Genomic DNA, 20942 nt, shown 5'->3' on the forward strand with positions numbered 1-20942 from the left:
ACTTAGGGGTACTTTTGAAGTCAATAATTAATCAATTTAATACCCCTATTTGATTTTCAAATGAAATTCAAATCATGAATCATGACTACCTAAAACTTAACCTTTTTAAAACTAACTAAGACACTCACCTAGGTCTTAAGGGTTTAGTAGTGACTTAGGCTAAATCAAGTTTCATTTAAATGAGGATTAATAAAGTAAATATCAATTAAAACTAAGATGTCTTTCAAAAACTAAAAGCGTAATGGGGACCAAAATTTGGTTAAGTGTTCCAATAACACTAACTTGCCTCTTTAAGGGACTTCACCCACCATAATCTTCAAAATTAAATTACAGATGATAATTACCTTACTCTTAGGGATAATTGAGACATCAATGCTCATTGAGCACTAAGGGTATTTTTATGATGAATTATTAAGCAACATAATAAGTTTGAAAGAACTAGGGATTTTCCACGAGGCAGCGAGAGAAAAGCACGGACCTGCTTCTTTCTCTAGATCTGTTGGCTACCCCGGAGATCTACTTAACTTAATATATTTTGCTTGGCAACATCATCCTTAATTAAACTCCTAAGGACACACCAAGATATGACCTAGGCTTAGATAGGTCGTCAAAAAATTTTACTTTCCTATTTTTTCCTATTTCATATAAATTGCCATAAAATGCCTTTTGAGTTTCAAGAGGTGGAACGAGAAGACTCGCTAGGTACGCTTTTACAGTATTCAATGTTTTCTTTCTTGTACTTCCATACTGCACTTTTATTCTTGCAAATTTGCATGTTAAACAATGAAACTATCCTACATGAAAATTAAAACTATCAGGATAGCCACAAAACTAAAACCAAAACAAAAACTAAAACTAAAATCAACCAAGATAAAATTCACCCCGACAACATTCAAAATATAAAACAACTCAAAATTTAATCACAAACATCACACAAAACTATAAATTCAATTAAATTAAGTTATCTCTATCGGATGATCAGAAATTCCTCGGAGGAGGAAACCTACGGTTGCTAACGAGGCTTCCCACGGTCTAAATGAAATTATGGAACCCATTAAGTTGAGTTTAATAAATTAATTTGAACTAAGTGAATCTAATAGAAAATAGAGGTGTCAGAATGACAGAAGGGTAGGATATTAATCGGTGTCGTTGTAATCAACTTTAATGTGCCCCCATAAAATTTACAGAACCTCAACCATAGGGACACACACCTGATTTAACATCATAACTATTTGACATCATAACTTGACACACTAGAAAACTCAAACTCATCATGACAAAGAGCTTGGAGCTAGCATGGTGGGAAGCACAACCATCCTCAACAGCAAAACCTGTCTTCCCCAGCTAAACCAATCTTCCTTCCTTAGATATCAGCAACAAAGCCATAGGACTTCAAGGTTGCTTGCTTATGCAACGTAAATCCTCACCTTATCTTTAGGCCTTTGTATAGCCCTGCTATACAATATAAGCCCTAACTCGTCTTAGGATTCTGAGGTCGTCATTCGTCACGATCTAAATCCTCGCATCTTCTAGGCTATTTGTGTAATTGTTTCACACGAATGTATGCCCTAACTAATAAAAATTGGCAGGATGAAACACCTAAATATTTTTCCTCAAAACTGAAGCCAAACATTAGGATAGCTTGGGAAGTCACCGGGGTTCTCCTCTGGATCCATGACATCCCCTAGTTCTTCCTCCTTTGGAGGTCATTTAAGATGTAATTAACTATAGGGGCTTGCCCTTATAGAAAGCATGTGTGAACCCAGCTTAATATAAACCTTATTTAATTTTTTATATTAAATAGAAGAACTTGTCAGCAAATACAAAGGTTTCACAAACCAAACGAATGTCATATATTCCTTAGTTCATTTGATTGAGCCTTATCCTCAAGTCTTCCGTTTATCCTTCAGGATAAATACAAGATTTGAGGTATAGTGCTCTTTGATTTAAACTATGAAAAATATGGGGTCGGTTTGATTTCATATTTTTCTAAAAATAATTTTATATGTAAATTAAAATGTCCTTCCGAAGCGGGTGACGTCATTTTGATTCCGGTGATCGACAACTTCTTACGGGCCACTCCCTCCAACACAAAATAGCGCCAACAAGCACACGCAGCATGAAAAAATTTGATTTCATTTGTAAAATAGCAAATCAAACTCGAAAGGGAAAAAGAGAAGATCAAAACCCAGTAGAAGTTCAAAACCCAGTGCGGGACCAACTTAGCAACGCACAATGCCCAGGTGAAACTAGTCCACCAACACACCAATTGGGGGTCTGACCCCACATGAAGATTAAGAAGTCCTTAAAGAAGTCCTTAATAGCCCTTAATAGCCTCATGAACCTCTGTGATCAAAGGTGGCCGAACAGACTGTCTCGAAGTCCAAAGAATTGACCGTACTTTTCCAAGATAGAAAAGAGTAAAGCATGCCAACAAAAGAAAAGTAATTTTGTTCATAAGGGACATGAACACATTACCAATGTATGAAGATAATATTTCTCGATTTAAATGGAGAGAAAAGTTAGTCCCCAGCAGAGTCACCAGAAGCTGTCGCCACTAAAAAGTTCAAGAGTTGCCTGTTGGAAGCTGTCAGCCACCGAAATTAAAATTTTGTCTCTCACTTCAGAAAGGCATTTAATTTACATATATATATATAAGTTTAAAAAAATATGAAATCAAATTGACCCCATATTTTTCACTGTTTAAATGAAAGAGCACTATACCTCAAACAATGTATCTATCCCGAAAGATAAACACAAGCCTTGAGGATGAAGCTCGATCAAATAAACTAAGAAATATAGGATATTTGTTTGGTATGTGAAACTATTTATTTGTCGACAAGTTCCCCTATTTAATACAAAAAATTAAATAGGGTTTATATTAAGCTGGGTTCAGATAAGCTTCTTATAAGGGCAAGCTCATATTATAAGGGCAAGCTTAAATGACCGAAGTCACTTAAAAAAACTTTTGATAAAAATCAGGAAATATTATCTTCAAGGAGTTCAAAAGGATATGAATTTTCAACAAAATCAGACAAAGAAGTGTGAAAGGGGAATGACTCAAATTTGGACATTTTGTTTTTGGAATCCAAAGGAGGAAAAACAAGGGGATGTCATAGTTCTGGAGGAGAACCTCAGTGCCTTCCCAAGCTACCCTATGGTTTGGCTCCAGTTTAGAAGAGAAATATTTAAATGTTACATTTTTGTGAAACAATCACACAAATAGCCTGGAAGATGTGAGGATTTAGGTCATGACGAACGACAACCTTGGAATCCAAAAATGAGTTAGGGCTTAGATTGTACAACAGAGCTATACAAAGGCCTAAAGATGGGGTGAGGATTTATATTACATAAGGAAACTACCTTGAAGTTCTATGGCTTGGTTGTATAATTCTAAAGAAGGAAATTTGTTTAGCTGGGGAAGACATATTTTGCTGCTAAAGATGGTCGTGCTGCCCACCATGCTAGCTCCAAGCTCCTCATCATGACGATTCTAAGTTTTCTAAGGTGTCAGGTCATGATGTTAAATCAGCTGGCCCTATGGTTAAAGTTCTTTAAATGTTATGGGGCATGTTAAAGTTGATTAGAGCGACACTGGTTAGGATCTTATGATTCCCTCGTTCTGACACCAATATTTTCTATCGGATTCACTTAGTCCAAATGAATTTACTAAACCCAACTTAATGAGTTCCATACTTTCATTTTGATATCTTAATTTAGTTGCAATTATTGTTTTGTGTGATGTTTGTGATTAAATTATTTGATCTTTCTAGCTTAAGCCCATAACTTAAGAATCACTTGATCTTTAATTGACTTTAAAGTCATGAGGATTAGGAGAATTATGCTTTTAGTTAATGTTGTGCAAGGTTATATAATGGGCTTCTACCCTTTAGCCCCATTGTATTTCTATCATCCAAACATGTTTAATAAGATCAAAATTGCTCATTTTCCCTTTGATAATCCTAAATTTTTTATTAAGGCACCAAATTCCTAAAATTACCACTTTGTCCTTGGAGCATTTCACCTCATATTTCTTTAAACACATCTCAAATGACTTTGAGGGTTTAAAGCGTTATATCCATGAGGTAATTAAAATGCTAAAGGAGGATGCTAAACGAGGATATGTGGACCTCTGAAAATTTGATTTAATTTAGATAATTATTTAAATTTAGAAAATAAGATTTTCAAAAGTTAATTTATTTAATTATTCAAAATAAAATTATATTCATAGAAAAATTATTAGAGGTTTCTAAAGTTCAGATAAACACTTAGGCAAATTTCATGATTTTTTGAATCAAATTTCTATTTTTATTATTTAATTTTAGATCAATTTTCATGATTTATCTAAATAGAAAATAGTGCTTTAATTACAAAAGTTATTTTTATACTTTTATTAGACTCCTCTGAGTTCAAAAAAGTTAGAGGTTAGAGAATAGAATTTTATATTTTTGTGATTTTTAATTTATTTAATATAATTATTTTAGTGAGAAAATATCAAAAATTCATTTTTAAGCCATTAAAATTTATTTTTAAAGAGTAATTTTAAATTAAATAAAAGGGAAATTAGGAGAAATGTCCTAATGAATTCTAAGTAATTAGGGGGAAATTCTCACTCATTTTGAAAAAAATTTGTATTTTTAAAACTTTTGATTATTTTAATTATTTTAATTCAAAGTATATTTTAAAAATGAAATATTTCACAAAAATGGGTTTTATTTTTATAAAATGCCTCTGATCACAAGGACTCGAAAAAACAATTTTCATTATTTTCCTAAGCACATTTAATTCAATATAATTATCAATGTTTCCTTAAGAATTGTTATACAAAAAGCAATGTTTCCTTAAGAAATTCATTTTAGTGTCTAGACTAAGTCAAATAATTTTGATATTTTTACAGTAGGTAGACATGATTTTTATGAACAATGTGGAGTTGATTTTCTTTAATTTTTATATGTCTTTAATTTACACAAATTAATACAAGGTATTTAAATTTAACTAAGTATAAGAATTCATAAAATGATTCAAAGCTTCACAATATTATTCCTAGATTTCTTTGACCACAGAAAACCTACTGAAATAGTTCTAAAAAATTTTTAAATGATATTTTGATCTAAATAATTAAAATAAGCCAAAATGGTCACCTTAGCTTGAAAATTAGAGTAGAAGCATAAAGATGTCCTCTAACCTTAGGAAAATCAGAAGACATAGCCTATGTCGAACAAACCCTCAAAATTTCAAGCCATGGTGAAATGTTTTAAGCCATGGAGAATCAAAATACCATAGAGGGTATTTATTTAATTAGAAATTAGGTAGAGAGAAAATACTTTTTATTTTTGATTCACATTATTCTCCTCTGTTCACTGAGAAAAAGGGTATTTTTCTTTTATTTTTATAATTTTTCTAGAGAACAATATGGATTTGTGAATTTTAGGCATTTAAAATAATTTAAAAATCCCTATTTTTCTACTTATCCATGCGGCGCCAACTTATCCTCATCCACTCCGAAGGCTCCAAGCGTCGCTCCACCATTTGACGTTGTCAGCCACGTAGCCTCCATGTGGACCATGCTTTATGCACCATGGATTTGTTCAGCTTGATCTCCTCCGTCCATTGAATACACACGCGATCGGACGAATCTCCGTTATCGTCCCCAAGTGACCTAACCCGAGAGTCGTTCACACTAAAACATTAAGATCTTGGCCTATACTCAACCAAATCGCGTAGGGTTTGTTCTTAAACCTTCATCTACTCAAGATGAACAAATCTATATGATTTATACGATATGAAATATAGTAAATATGTATGGAGGATCAAAACAAGCTCGGTTTAGGTTTGGAGTTCAATACCTTTGTCTGAGAAGGGAGGCCTCAATCAGATGGTTGTGGTAGCTTCAAGTTGTCCCAAAAAACCTTTGAATGAAGTCTCAAGCCTTGGTGAATGGTCTAGGTGTGATTTCAATCAAGCTCGATTTCAGGTGTTGGTCTAGAGCTAGGTTAGAGGCTATTTCTGTGAAATGTGGGGAGTTCTCTCCTGGTTTTAGCAAAAAATTGAGCTCAAAATTAAGCTTCCACGGTGAGGATCAGTGGGGGAAAATGGTGGGCTTGAACTTAGGAGGTCTTAGGGAGTCTCTGAGAGCAATTTGATAGAGTTTCCTTAAGCAAATTTCAACTCTTCTTTTTTGGCCATGGAGGTGAGGTTTAACTAAAAATGGCCTAGGGTGGCTGTCATGGCCAATTGAGGGGTGCAAAATGGGGCTTAGGTGGGTGGTGCTTAGGTGGATGGTTTTGAAGTGCTAAAGCTAATTCGAATTGGCCAGCTCAGATGGGTGAGTTTGGGTTTGAATTTTGGCTTGGAGCTCTTGGTTTTGGTGTTTTCCTACCACTAGGCTAGTTGGAAGGGCCAGGGGAGTTGGCCAAGAGGTCAGATGAGCCAGTGGGAGGGTTGCAAGTGATGATGGGGAAGATTTTTGGTTAAGGCCCATAAATGGGCATAAATCCCTTTAATTTAGGGATCCAATGGTCCATAGCTCACCATGACTGGTCAAAGGGGGTTTAGCGTGGTCAATAGAGTGTACTTAATGACTGTGGTGTCATCAATTTGGTGGCTTAGGCATGGCTAAGTCAATTTTGGTGCATGGGTCCAATTTGGGTCCAAATGGATAAAAGTTGGGTTTGGGTTAGTCTAACCATGACTTTGACCCCAATTGATTGAATCAACGTTGTGTAGATGAGTGTTATAAGATTTTTGGTGAAGGATTGAAGTGATTTTGAGTTCAATTGGAAGCTCAATTTGAAGGATTTTGGGATTTTGGTCACTTTTGGCATGTTGTGCTAGACTTGGGTCTAGATTGGGCAAATGTTGGGTGAGGTTCAAATTGATTATTTAAAATGGTCTATGTGAATTTCATAAAGAGTTTTTAACATAAATTGGGCACCAATTTTTTGGTGAAGGCATTCAATTTTGTGGAATTTGGGGACATAGCCAATTTCAGGCAAATTTGGGGATTTTTGGATTTGGGTTGAAATTAAATGAAACAGAGGCCTTAACATGGCCAATTTAAGGTCAAGTTTGGTGTTTAGGAGTGTTATGAAGAGTTTAGGACTCAAATTGGTGCAAATTGAGTAGGCTATGGGGTTTAATTTGGTGGTATTAAGTCATATGACTAAAATTGGGGGTTTGACTTAGATCAAGATTGAGCTCAAAGAATGAGCCAATTAGGCTTGGATTTAGTCTATATTGGTCATATAAAGGGTTAATTGAGTTTATAACTGAAATTCAGGAAAATTGGGACCAAATTGATGGACATTTAAGGTGAATTTGGGGAAATTGAGCCTTTAAAGGCAATTTTGGGGTTTTGGTCAAAATGGTCAAATTAGCCAAATTGGCCAAATTGGGTTCAATTGGAGAGACCAAATTGTTTTTGAAGACATTTGGAGAGATTTTGGAGGCTTTGGGAAAGTTTGGGGTGCCGAGGGTATTTTTGTAATTTTGGCAATTTTGGGGGTATTTTGGTAAATTTAGAATTTTTTGGTGGTTTTCGGTAATTTAAGCGGTAATTTAAGTATTTTTCGGTAATTTAAGTATTTTGGAATGATTTGAAATGATTTTTGAACAACCTTTTGTATTTTTGGGTGAAATTGGGATTTTTGGCCAAATTTGGGGGTGTTTTGGTAATTTGGGTAAGTTTGGAGGTAAAAGGTAAAATTGAATATTTTTGGTAGAATTGGGAAACCAACCACCATATGTGAGCTATGGACCAATGGAATCCCCATTTAGGTCCTCTATGTACTGGTCTTAGCTAAACCCTAGCCTAGGGCTAGTGGGTCTAGGGGACTGTCGACGTTATTTTTGGTTGAAGGAGTTGCCCATAAGAAGCTGTCGGTCACCGAAATCGAAATCTCGTCGCCCGCTTTGGATGAATGTTTTAATTTACATATATAATTAGTTTTAGAAAAATATTAAATCAAACTGAGCCCATATTTTTCATAGTTTAAATGAAAGAGTGGAGTGTTGTGCCTCAAATCTTGTATTTATCTCGAACGATAAACACAAGACTTAAGGATGAGGCTCGATCAAATAAACTAAGAAATATATGACATATGTTTGGTCTGTGAAACCTTTGTATTTGTCGACAAGTTCTCCTATTTAATATGAATAATTAAATAAAGTTTATATTAAGCTGGGTTCGGACATGCTTCTTATAAGGGCAAGCCCTATAGTTAATTACATCTTAAATGACCAAAGTCACCTAAGAAGACTCTCAATAAAAATTAGGAAATATTATCTTCAAGGAGTTTCAAAGGGTAGGACTTTCCAATGAGATCCGACGTAGATGTGATTATTTCAAATTTGGAACATTTTGTTGTAGAGTTCAAAGGAGGAAGAACTACGGGATGTCATGGATCCAGAGGAGAACCCCGGTGACTTCCCAAGCTATCCTAATGTTTGGCTTCATTTCTGAGGATAAATATTTAGATGTTTCATCCTACCAATTTTATTAGTTAGGGCTTACATTCGTGTGAAATGTGAGGATTTAGGTCGTGACAAACAACAACCTCGTAATCCTAAGACAAGTTAGGGCTTATATTGTATAAGAGGGCTATACAAAAGGCCTAGAGATAAGGTGAGGATTTATGTTGCATAAGTAAGCAAACTCAAAGTCCTATGGCTTTATTGTTTGTATCTAAGGAAGGAAGATTGGTTTAGCTGGGGAAGACAGGTTTTGCTGTTGAAGATGGTTGTGCTGCCCACCATGCTAGCTCCAAGCTCCTTGCCATGACGAGTTTGAGTTTTCTAGTGTGTCAAGTTATGATGTCAAATCAGGTGGCCCTATGGTTGTAGTTCTTTAAATTGATTAGAGTGACACCAGTTAGGATCCTACGGTTCCCTCATTCCGGCACCATTATTTTCTATTGGATTCACTTAGTCCAAATGAACTTACTAAACTCAACTTAATGAGTTCCATAATTTCATTTAGACCCTGGAAAGCCTCGTTAGTAACCGTAGGTTTCCTCCTCCAAGAAATTCCCAATCATCAGATAGAGATGACTTAATTTAGTTGAAGATGTGGTTTTGTGTGATGTTTGTGATTAAATTTTGAGTTGTTTTATATTTTGAATGTTGTGTCGGTGAATTTTATCTTGGTTGATTAGTTTTAGTTTTGGTTTTGGTTTTGTGGCTATCCTGATAGTTTTAGTTTTCATGCAAGGCGCATTGTTGTTTAGCATGCAAATTTGTGTAATCATAAAAGTATAACATAAAAGTACAAGAAAGACAACGCTGAAAATTGTAAAAGCGTACCTGGCGAGTCTTCTCGTTCCGCCATCTGAAACTTAAAATGCATGTGAGGGAAGTTCATGTAGAGACCAAAAAGTAAGATTTTGGTAGTTTTCCTAACCCTATGTCATATCTTGGTGGGTCCTTAGGATTTAAATTAAGGATGATTTTGTCAAGAAAAAACATATTATGTTTAGTAGATCTCCGAGGTGTCCAACAGATCTAGAGAAAGAAGCAGGTACGTGCTACTCTCTTGCTGCATGGTGACAAATCTCGAGTTCTTTTAAACTTATTATGTTGCTTAATAATTCATCCTGTAAATACACTTTGTGCTCAGTGAGCATTGATGTCTCAATTATCCCTAAGAATAGGGTAATTATCACTCGTAATTCAATTTAAGAATTATGTGGGTGAAGACCCTTAAAGGGACAAGTTTAAGAGATTTAGCCAAATTTTAACTTGGGCTTGTAGTGGCTGAAAGATATTTTAATTTTAAATGATGTTTACTTTTCTAATCCTTAATTAAATGATACTTGATTTAGCCTAAGTCACTACTAAGCCCTTAAGATTTTGGTGAGTGTCTTAGTCATTGCAAATGAAATTGACTTATAAGTGATGGTGTTGATTCATGTTTTTATTTTTTTTTATCATCAAATAAGGGTATTAAATTAGTGAGTTATTAACACCCAAAATCACACCCCTAAATCTAGAATCATTTAATCGGCTAGACTCCCAACTTTATGTAATTTAAGAAAATTGCAAATTTATCCTTTTTAATTAGGACAAGTGAGGTTGGTTTCAACCAGTTAACCCCTTTTGTTTCAAACATCTAAATATTTTAATTAGAATCAAAGATTTCCCATTTCCCTTTCTGAAATTAGGCCTAAATGTTAATTAAGGCTAAATTTCCAAAATTACACATTTGCCCCTAAGGCTCTATCACTTCATAATTCATCAGATTTAATCCAAATGACTTTGGAATTTTTATCCTACCTCACTCATGGGTCAATTAAGACATCAAAAGAGAAAGTGTGATTTTTCATAATTTAATTTATCTATATAATTATTTTTAATGCAAAAAAAAAGATTTTTCAAAGAAAATTCCTAACTTAACCAAAGTAAATCCTAATCCCTTAAAATTTTTACTGGAGGTAGTTTTGGACAAGAGAAACCATTGGACCAATTTTTATGATTTTTTGAATTTCATTTGAATTTTAAAAATTATTTTAAGTTCTAGGGTGTTTATTAATTAGAAAATATTTTAAATTTGGAAAATTAAGTTTAATATTTTTATTAAATCTCTCTAATGTCAGGGGACATAGAGAAACAAATTTCACATTTTTTTTTATTTTTCTTTGAATTATTGAAATTATTTTAGAAAAAAATCCATTTTTAGGCTTTAAAAAATATTTTAAGCTTCAAAATTCAATATCTTATTTAGAAAATTAGGAAAAACATCCCAATTGTTCCTAAGTGTTTAAAAAGTAATATAGAACATTTTCATGAATTTTATTATTTTTGTGATTTTTATGGATTTTTAATTATTTAAATATTTAAAATAGGCTAAAAATGAAGTTTTTATTTTTACTTCAAATTTATTTTTATAAAATTTTTCTAATCATAGAGAACTACAAAAACCAAGTTTTATAATTTTTCAAGTTATAATTTAATTATTAAAAATCACTTTTAGTGCTAAAAATGTTAATTTAATTGAAAAATCAATTTGAGATATTAAATGAACTCCAAGTATTTTGAAATTTTTATGGGGAGTTCTCTGGAGTTTATATTTTAGTGGAGAACAAAAATTAAGTCATTTAGATGTCTATGTTACCCAAAATTAATTTTCTTTGTGTTTTAGGGTTGGTGAAGATTAAGTGTATTCTTAATGACTTAACTCATGAAATTATTTCTAAAGGATCCTCTGCTTTTGGTGAACCTTCCAAAATTTTCTTCGAATTTTCTAATCAACATGCTTATTATCATAATTAATTTATGCAAATACTAGACATAAACTTGAAAAATATGGATCTCTATCTAGGGACCTCCTCTAACTTTGAAAAAATCAGAAGATATTTCCTAAGATAGAGGCAACAACATGCTAATATTTCAATCCCTGTGGATATGTTCCATGGTGATATGTTTATATGAATGGAGAATCAAAAAATTCAAATTAATGTTTAATTAATTAAAAATAAAATATGCATCACATGAACTTAAAATTATTTTCACATTATTCTCCTCTATCACTGAGCAAGAGGGTATTTTTATTTTATTTTTGTGATTTTTCTACACCAAAATATGAATTTTTAAAGTTGGGGATATTTATTTAAAGAAGAAAATCCCAATTTTTTTATTTAAATGTGCGGCGTTGACTGTATTTTAGGCAGGTCCAAAACTCCACGCAGCGTGCTCCCATTCGATGCTGCAGTCCACGCAAGCTGCTGACTCGGCCCGCGGTTCATGTAAGGAAGTGATGTCTGACTCGATCTCCTCCGTCCATCCGATACACGGGCGACGGCGATTGGACGGCTCTCCGTCATTGTCCCCGATAGAGTGATCCCGTGACCGTCCACACTAAAACCCTTAGATCTCGGCCTAAACTCAGCCAAATCACTTCGGGTTCCATATCAAGCTTAATCAAATGGAGAATCAAAATAAGCTTGAGAGGAAGAGGAGATCAATACCTTGGCTCTGAGAAGTGAAGCTTCGATCAGAGGTGTTCAGAATATTTCAGAATATTCATTGGGTTCCAAGGAGGCTAGGGATTAAGCCTCTGGCTGTGGTGCAAAGCCTAGGTAGGAATTCGACAAAGCCTGATTTCATGTGTTGTTCTAGAGCTATGCTAAAGTCTCTGTGGAAGGGGGATTTGATAGGGCTTTTCCTTCTCTCACTATGGTGAAGTTGTGGGTGAGTTTAATTTAATTTTTGTGGAGTGTAGAAGTGTGGAGAGCTCTGTTCTGGTTTTAGGCAGAGATTCGAGCTCAAAATTGGGCTCCGACAAGGGGATTCAGGTCAATGTGGTGGTTAGATTGCACTGAGGAGGTTTCAAAGAGGCTTTGGGATCGATTTGGGGAACTCTCTCAGAGGAAATTTCAGCACTCCTCCCATGACCGTGGAGGTGATTTTTTATAAAAATGGCAAAGGGGTGGCTCTTAGGGTCAATTTTTGGGTGTATTGTGATGGTTAGGTGGAGGGCAGAGGAGCTTTATAATTTGATTTGAGTGAGATGGCCTCTGGGTTTGATTTGGGTTAAGTTCAAGAGGAGGTGTCCCTCAGTTTTGGCTTCTTCGGTGACTAGGCCGGTTGGCCATGGCAGGGGGAGGTCGCTAGGAGCTCAGGGAACCCAGGGGAATATGTGACATCAATTTAATGCAATGAGGTATTGTTTTGGCAAAGATGTCTTAAGCCTAAGAAAAAATGGAAATCAAATCCCTTAATTTGAGGGACCCTTGGTCCATGGCTCATCTATCTTGGGTTATATGGTTTTTGGCTCAGTCTTAGGGTCCAACTAATGGTTGTGGTGGAGTTAATTTGATGGCTTTTGGGTAGTTAGGCCACATTTAGTGCATGGGTCCAAGTGAGTGCAAATGACCAAAATTTGGGTTTGAGCTAGGCTAGCCATGTTATTTGGCCCAAATAAATGTTTCATTTGGTGTAGGTGATTGTAAGGAACAATATTGGTGAAGGATGGAAAGGGTTTTTAGTTCAATTGGGGGGTCAATTTGAAGGATTTTGGAGATTTGATCAATTTGAACATGTTGGGCTAGCCTTGGGTCTAGATTGAGTTGGACTTGGGCTAAGTCCAAATTTAGTGTTTAAAATGGTCAATAGGAATGTCATGAAGAGTTTTCAACATGAATTGGGTGTCAATTTGTGGGTTAAGGCATTTAATTTGATGAGATTAGATCATGTGGCCAAAATTGGGGCTTTGATCTAAGCAAAAATTAGGCTTGATCTAAGTCAAAATTAGGCTCGAATGATGGACAAATTGGGCTTGGATTTGGTCTATATTGGTCATATGAAGGGTTAATTTGAGTTTAGAATTGAAATTAGGGGAAATTGAGACCAAGTTGATAAGCATTTAAGGTATGTTTGAGGAAAAATGGGTCTTTAAAAGGTAATTTGGGGGTTTTGGTCAAAGATGGTCAAATTGGCCAAATTGGGTCATATGGTAGTTAAGGAAAATTAAATTGGGAATATTTGGTAGGTTTGGGGATTTTTTGGGATTTTTTTGGAATTTTTTGAATTTTGGGCTAAATTTGGGGTATTTTGGTAATTTGTCAAATTTTGGTGAGTTTGGGTAGCTTAGGCGTTTTCAAGGTGTTTGAAATGATTTTTGAACTAATTTGGATATTTTGTGTAAATTTGGTAATTTTGGCCAAATTTGGGTCCCAAGGGTATCTAGGTAATTTGGGGGAGTTTAGGGGCAAAAGGCTAAGTTGGGTATCTCGGTAGAGTTAGAGTCGGTAGAGTTAGAGTGCCAACCACGACCAATGGAAACCCCATTTTGGGTCCTCTATGTAGTGGTATTAGCTAAACCCTAGCCTAGGGCTAGTGGGTTTAGGGGACCACCTACAGGAGTCTCCCAAAAGTATCAAAGGACCAAAGCCTAGAAGTTTAAGTTTAGGATTGTGTGTGATTGTGAGTGCAAGTATGTACCTTATGCCCTAGACCAACACCCAGGATCAACCCTAAGACCCAGAAGTCCTAAGGGTGACTCATCTTGAGTTCCCCCATGATGACCCCACCTACTAAGTGCTGGAGGTTAAGAGCAATATGTGAAATTTCAAGTTGAGTAGAGAAGAGTTTGGAATTTCTAATGTTGAGGGTTCTTTTTCTAGTTTTTTCTAGTTTTTTTTTCTAGTTTTCTAAGAATAGTCAATAGGAAAGTCCTATGGCTAGACCTTAGGCTACTAAAGCAGAAAAACTAAACCTCAACAATAAGTGAGATCAACAGGGACCATCTACATGAGTCTCTCAAAAGATCAAGGGATGAAAGTAAGTGTAAGTGAGTGAACTAACTCCAGACCAACACCCAGGTTCAACCCTAAGGTCAATCAATTCTATGGGGACTCATATTGAGCTCCCTCATTCTGACCCCACCTACTAAGTGCTAGAGGTTAGGACCAGTATGTGAAACTTTAAGTTGAGCAAAGAGGAGTTTAGAGTTTCTAATGGTGAGGGTTCCTTTTCTAGTTTTCTAGGAATATTCAAAAGGAAAATCCTATGGCTAGAGCCTAGGCTACTAAAGAGAAAGAACTAAACCTCAACCAAAATTGAGGTCAACAGTGCGTCATGCTCTGATCTGGCGCATCATGCGTCAAAATCCCAAAATTTGCTGTTTTGGCTCCAAATTTTGTCCTTTTTGTCATTTTTGCTCCAAATGCCTTAAAAAGATATACCTACAACAAAAACATGAAAATACCCTTCTTTAAAGTGCAATATCACCAAAAATAAGCATAAAATATGTACTTAAAATAGTATATTATTTTGATGTATCAAAACCCCGAAACTTAAATGTTACTTGTCGTCAAGTGACACTTTTATTACGTAAATAGAGATTAACTTATAACTTCTATACTTTAGTTTAATAAATACAATAGCAAAATTTAAGAAAAATCTTTAATAACTTAAATTCAAACTCTAAATTTAGGAATACTCAGTAATCAAATTTAAGATTTCTGAATCTCTGTTCATTTCAATTTGTCATATTAAGGACATTTAGAACATTCATATGAAAAAGAATTTCATAAAAACTTTACTAGGAATGATACGAATACTCCAAAATAAGTTTACAAAATGTAATGAAACTTCTTCTTTAAGTTGATTCAAGTGAAGCCAATTTTTTATTAGGATTCTCCTCAAGCTTCTCCTCACTTATTTTCCTTTTCTTTTCCTTTTTCTTTTTTTCTCTTTTTTTATTCTTTTCATTAAGGATCTTTTCAATCCTTTCTTTTCTTTTTCTTTTTCAAGTGAGGATTACTATATCTGAATAGCCTTTAATAATTTTGAACTTCACTATTCTCTTCTTAAAGTTAAAACTCTATACCTTTCTTCACTGTACAAATTTATATTAGTTTATGATTTTTCATAAAGTCTCATCCTTTTCTTCTTACATGGAACTCTAAAATTCTTAACACTTCAAAAATACAATTTTCTTTACTTTAAATAGAGAAACATAGTTTTATCCTATCATACCAAATATCTTTAACTTAAGAATTGACCTTCATTATTAAAAACTTTTTACCTAAATTTACCATAATATTTATAAACAGATGTATATTCATTTAAAGTTAAATCTTAATATCCCAGACTATGTTAAATTAAATTTTAAAATATAGTTAATTAAGGACAAATAAAATTTAGTTAACTTCTTTTCGAAATAAATTTTTCTTTCCCCTAAACTTAAGTTTTTAAGTGATTTTAAAAAAAAATTTAGTATAAAATTTAGTAGGTGAAAGAAAATAGTAAATGCATGAAAATAAAAACTGACCTGTAGAGGATTTCTGACTATGAAACTGGGCTCTGGTATACTGCAGGTACAAACTGAAAAAAAAAAAAAATAAAAAAAAAAAACTAAAAATAGTAAAAATACAAAAAAAAAAGTGAAAGTCTACAGTTATTATTACAGATTCAGTTCACAACACAACACAAAAGTTTGTACTACAACAGGTTCCAAATAAAAGTACAGCATAATACACTCACAAATATATACGAACATCAAAACTCACTAAACTATACTCATAAAAATCAATTCTCATCTCCTTTCTCATCATCATCAGATTCTTGTTCTTCTTCTTCTTCATCATGAACAAAAGCATAAGGAGTGAAACTGGGGCAAGTAGGAAAGTCCACATTAGGTTCACCCCTAAGATTTCTTACCATAGCATTTTCAAAATCAATATCATGTTGAACTCTTCTCTGTTGATATTCATCATTATAAGCATTTCTTGATCCTATCTCTCCCAACTGAGTTTGAATATTAACTTTTTCCATTTGTTGAATCATCTGTTGGTCCATAATACCTTCAAGTGATGCAGATTGAGAAGTAGATGCCCCTGCAGCAGATGTAGAGGGTCTATCCATTCTTCCACTTCTAGATTCAATACATGATTCCACTCTCTCAATCATATGCCTCCCAATCAGATTTTGTGGTTGTAATCTTTCTTCATTTCTATAAGATTCTACTCCTGATTGTTCACATAGATTGAAAATCAGGGCAGGGTATCCTAAACCACCAGCAGTAGAACTACCTGCTATACTAAGAGCATGTTGAACTATAAGTGCACTAACATCTATTGCTTTCATTTTTTGAATGTTTTTTGAATGCAATAGTTTAGTAAAACTCTGTCTTTTGTAACATTAGCCAAATGATTTGTTGGCAATAGCTGACAGAAATGAAGTGGTGCCACACTTTTGACTAAATAGTCAACAAGGAAGCATGAAAGTTAATTATTCTATCATTCTTAATCTTCCACTCCCCTCTTCCATCAATCAAAAATGCAATCACTTCATCCAGTGATGAATTAGTTATCATAAATGCAGTGTATTCATCAAAAAATACACCCCTCAACCCATAAAAAGTATTGATCTGATCAGCAGTAAATTCAACTTCCAGCAGTAGTATTGATCTGATCAGCAGTAAATTCAACTTCTTTACCTCTAACTACGATGTAATCTTCGTTAGTGAATCTCAAGTTTACATAAAACTCCCGAACCATCGAGAGAATTGCTATGGCAGTAAAGTAGCAAAATCTTTCCCAGTTTTTGGCAAGAACCAATCTTTCGATTTTGCTATTGGGGTTTGAAAATGCCCATTCCTGGATCATTATTCTCATCTCGATTTGAGTATTGTAATTTTGTTGGGCTTTGAAACTAACAAATCTCCGTGCATCAAAATCTTCAGATGGCCTTCCTCTCTTAACTCAGGGAGCCATTTGAAAATTCTACAAAAGTCCAAGTAATTCTAAATAAAATGCTAAATAAAAAATCTAACACTTTGAAAGATTATTTAGTAAGAAACTTTTCACCATGAGTTTTCTTCCAACTCCTTCATCAAAAATCCCAAATTTCAGATCTCCCAAATCCATGGTGAAAATAAAAAATTTCTTGAAAATAAAAAATTTCGTGAAAATAAAAAATTTCTAAGTTAAAGTGAAGCTCTTACCAAGAAAAGATGAAATCTATGATTTTTAGCTTCTGAATCCTCCTCTTTCGCCCACAATGTGATGCCTTAGACATAGATCTTGAGGTAGAAGACGACTTAAGCAGTGAAAATGGAGTTTGATTGTGCAATTTTATGGTTTTCTAGGTTATATGACATGTTCGAACCTTTGGCGCATCATGTGCCAATGCTCTCTCTGTAAATTGGAACATCATGTGCCAATCTGGAGCATCATGCGCTAGAGCTTAAATTCACCAGATTTCAATTTTAGTGGAAATCCATTCTATACCACTTTACGTCAACCTCTATTTGACTCAAATAAACCTTTCTAAGTGTAATTAAACATCACACTAACACCAAACTTTTGCAAACAACACAAAACTCACATTTATATATAAAATTTGTGTTATTACAAACTAATATTTTTTAAGCCAACAAACAATAAATTCAATGCTCTAAAGCAAACCAACATCCTAACACTAAAATCTAAACATCAAAATTCAAAACATAAACATAGATACTGTTCAACAATAGAAAAGAAATGAAATCCAACACAATAAAATAACTAAAACAAATAATACTAAACAGAAGTTTCGTGTAATAATTATGCTCAAACATTTTCTTCACTATCATCCTTCTGGATATCTCCCATAGGTTCGTAGTGTACATACAAGTTATAGAAGGATCGAAATGGAAATTCATTAGTTGAATTTTCCTCCTCAATCTAGAATGTTTCTTGAACATACGTACCAAACCATCTTCAATACGCCCAGTATGTTCAAAATGTTCCTTTAATCTCCAATGCAGATGATTCAGTATTCAGTAATATTCCCAATCACATGCATTAGATTCTGAACCTCTTTTTCAATCTTCTTGATCTTCTTCAAAAGTGCAATCGAGTTGTAGGAGGGCTAAACAGGTAATGAATTCTAAGATTCTTCATCCATCAACACATTCATATCATTTTCATCTCCCATTCCAATATAGTTGCAATCGACTTATGGATCAATAGGCTTCCAAGGAAGAAGCACTTTTTCCCAACTTTCATAAGGTACTTGCGATTGATTGCATAGTAGAAAAATAGTGGATGGATGTCCAAGTCTAGTTGCAGATCCATTGACAATCAAACCCAAAACCGATTCACAATAATAGCTCCAACATCAATAGGTTTTCCAGTTTGAATATAGTTGTTCAGAATGGCACTGTCCTTGGTTACCTTAATAATTTTCATGGTAGGCAATAATTTTGATGCAATGATGAAGTGTCAGTCTTTTAAAACTGGATTTAAAAATGATGAGGGAAAATTTTCATTTCCATCATCTCTGGTCTCCCAATTCCCATCTTCATTTGTAAGGTAGTGGTAGAGTTCATTCACATTATCTCTCATAGGGGTAAAATTTGCATAATGGCAGATAGGTACATTCTCAATCATAGACATCTCATTTATTCTTGAAGGAGTTAATTGCACAAACTTGCCTTGCTTGTAGAACATTCCTTGGTTGATCTCATGAAGATTTGCATAAAATTCTCTTAGCACAGGAACAACAACAGCGACAGTAGTGTAGCAAAGCACTTCTTAGCTCCTCTGCGCAATAGTCTCTTCCACTCAAGTATTCGGCTTGTTGAATCCTCGATTCACAAATCCCCTTTCTTTTATAAGCATCTTTTTTATTGGAACTCGATCATGTAACTTCTGCACATCAAAATTGAAGAACAGAACTTTCTCCGGTTGAAAGTTCTAAATCTAGCGAAGTTTTTAGAGTGGGAAGCCATAGGATTTGAAAAGTAGTGACTCTTCCTTCATTTTTTCCCCTAAAATATGTTTTGGAGTCAGTTTTGAGGAGTTAAATGGAGAGGAAACTGCCAAAAATAGCTAAAAACTGCCATTTGACACGTTTTAAACATCTTTGGTACTCCGACGCATCATGCGCCAGCTCTCTGGAATTCGACGCATAATGCGCCAGTTCCAAAAACTTCACCGTTTCGATTTTGATCATTTCAATTCTCAATTTTTTTATAAAATTAGGCAAATAAAGATGTTCCTAAATATTTTTTTATCAAATACATGGACTACATAAAGATTTAAACATAAATATATGTGAAATATTTCAAACAAAATAAACTATTTCAAACAAAATATTTCAAACAAAATAAACTCAAAAGCAAACTAAACAACGATAAATATGGGTTTTCTCCCAATAAGCACTTGGTTTAATTTCATCAGCCCGACATTCCTAGTCTTATTTTGGTTGACCCAACATTACAGTTTCTTTAAAAACTGGTTTTTATCCATCAAAATATGATTTCAATCTATGCCCTATAACTTTAAATATTCTTCTAGTCATGGGGTCTTCAATATTAACTGCCTCATAAAGATAAACTTTTATAACTCTGAATGGCCCTTTCCACTTAGACTTCAATTTTCCAGGAAATAATTTCAATCTTGTATTATATAATAAAACTTCCTATCTAAGTTCAAATTCTCTTTTTATTATCTTCTGATCATGTCATTCTTTCATCTTTTCCTATAAATCCTAACATTATTGTAAGATTCATTCCTAATTTCCTCATGCTCATTCAATTGCAATAATCTTTTCTTACCATCATCTTTCAAATTGAAATTAAATTCTTTTATCGCCCAATATGATTTATGCTCCAATTCTACTGCTCCAATTAAACTAGCAAGTGACAAGTTTTTCCAAAAATTAATCTCAATGGGGACATTCTTATAGGTGTCATATAGGTTGTCCTGTATGCCCATAATACAGTATCTAGTCTCATAGACCAATCAATTTTATTAGGATTAACACTCTTTTTAAAAATTCTCTTAATTTCACGATTAGATACTTTTGTTAAACCACTAGTTTGGGGATGATGAGCAGTTGCAATTTTATGAATTTTATTATATTTTTCCACTATCTTGCAATTGTTGCATTTCAAAGATGAGAACGTCCATCGGTAATGATTACTCTCGGCAATCGGTAATGATTACTCTAGGCATTCCATATCTTGTAAAAATATTTTCAATTAAAAATTTTGAAACACTCCGAGCATCACATCGAGGTAAGGCAATTGCTTCAATCCACTTAGAAACATAATCCCCTTCAATCAGTATATAAATATTTCTAAATGAAGGTATAAATGGTCCCATAAAATCTAATCCCCATGCATCAAAATTTTCAATTTCTAAATTAAAATTTAGAGGCATTTCATTTATTTTTGAAATATTACCTTCTCTGACACCGATCACATGTTTATATATATATATATATATACTAAAATCTTTAAATAAAGTAGGCTGATAAAATCCAAATTGTAAAATTTTATGAATAGTTCTATCACCTCCAAATTCGGAACCATGACATTTTTTGATAATTTCTTGAATTTCTCTATAAGGCACACATTCTCTCATTACTAAATCTTTGCATTGTTTATATAATTAAGGATCATCCCAAAAATATGATTTTGCATCTTAAATGAATTTCTTTTCTTATTATTTTGT

The sequence above is a fragment of the Phalaenopsis equestris genome, unplaced genomic scaffold, assembly GCF_001263595.1.
Source record: "Phalaenopsis equestris unplaced genomic scaffold, ASM126359v1 Scaffold210269, whole genome shotgun sequence".
NCBI classification, from domain to species: Eukaryota; Viridiplantae; Streptophyta; class Magnoliopsida; order Asparagales; family Orchidaceae; genus Phalaenopsis; species Phalaenopsis equestris.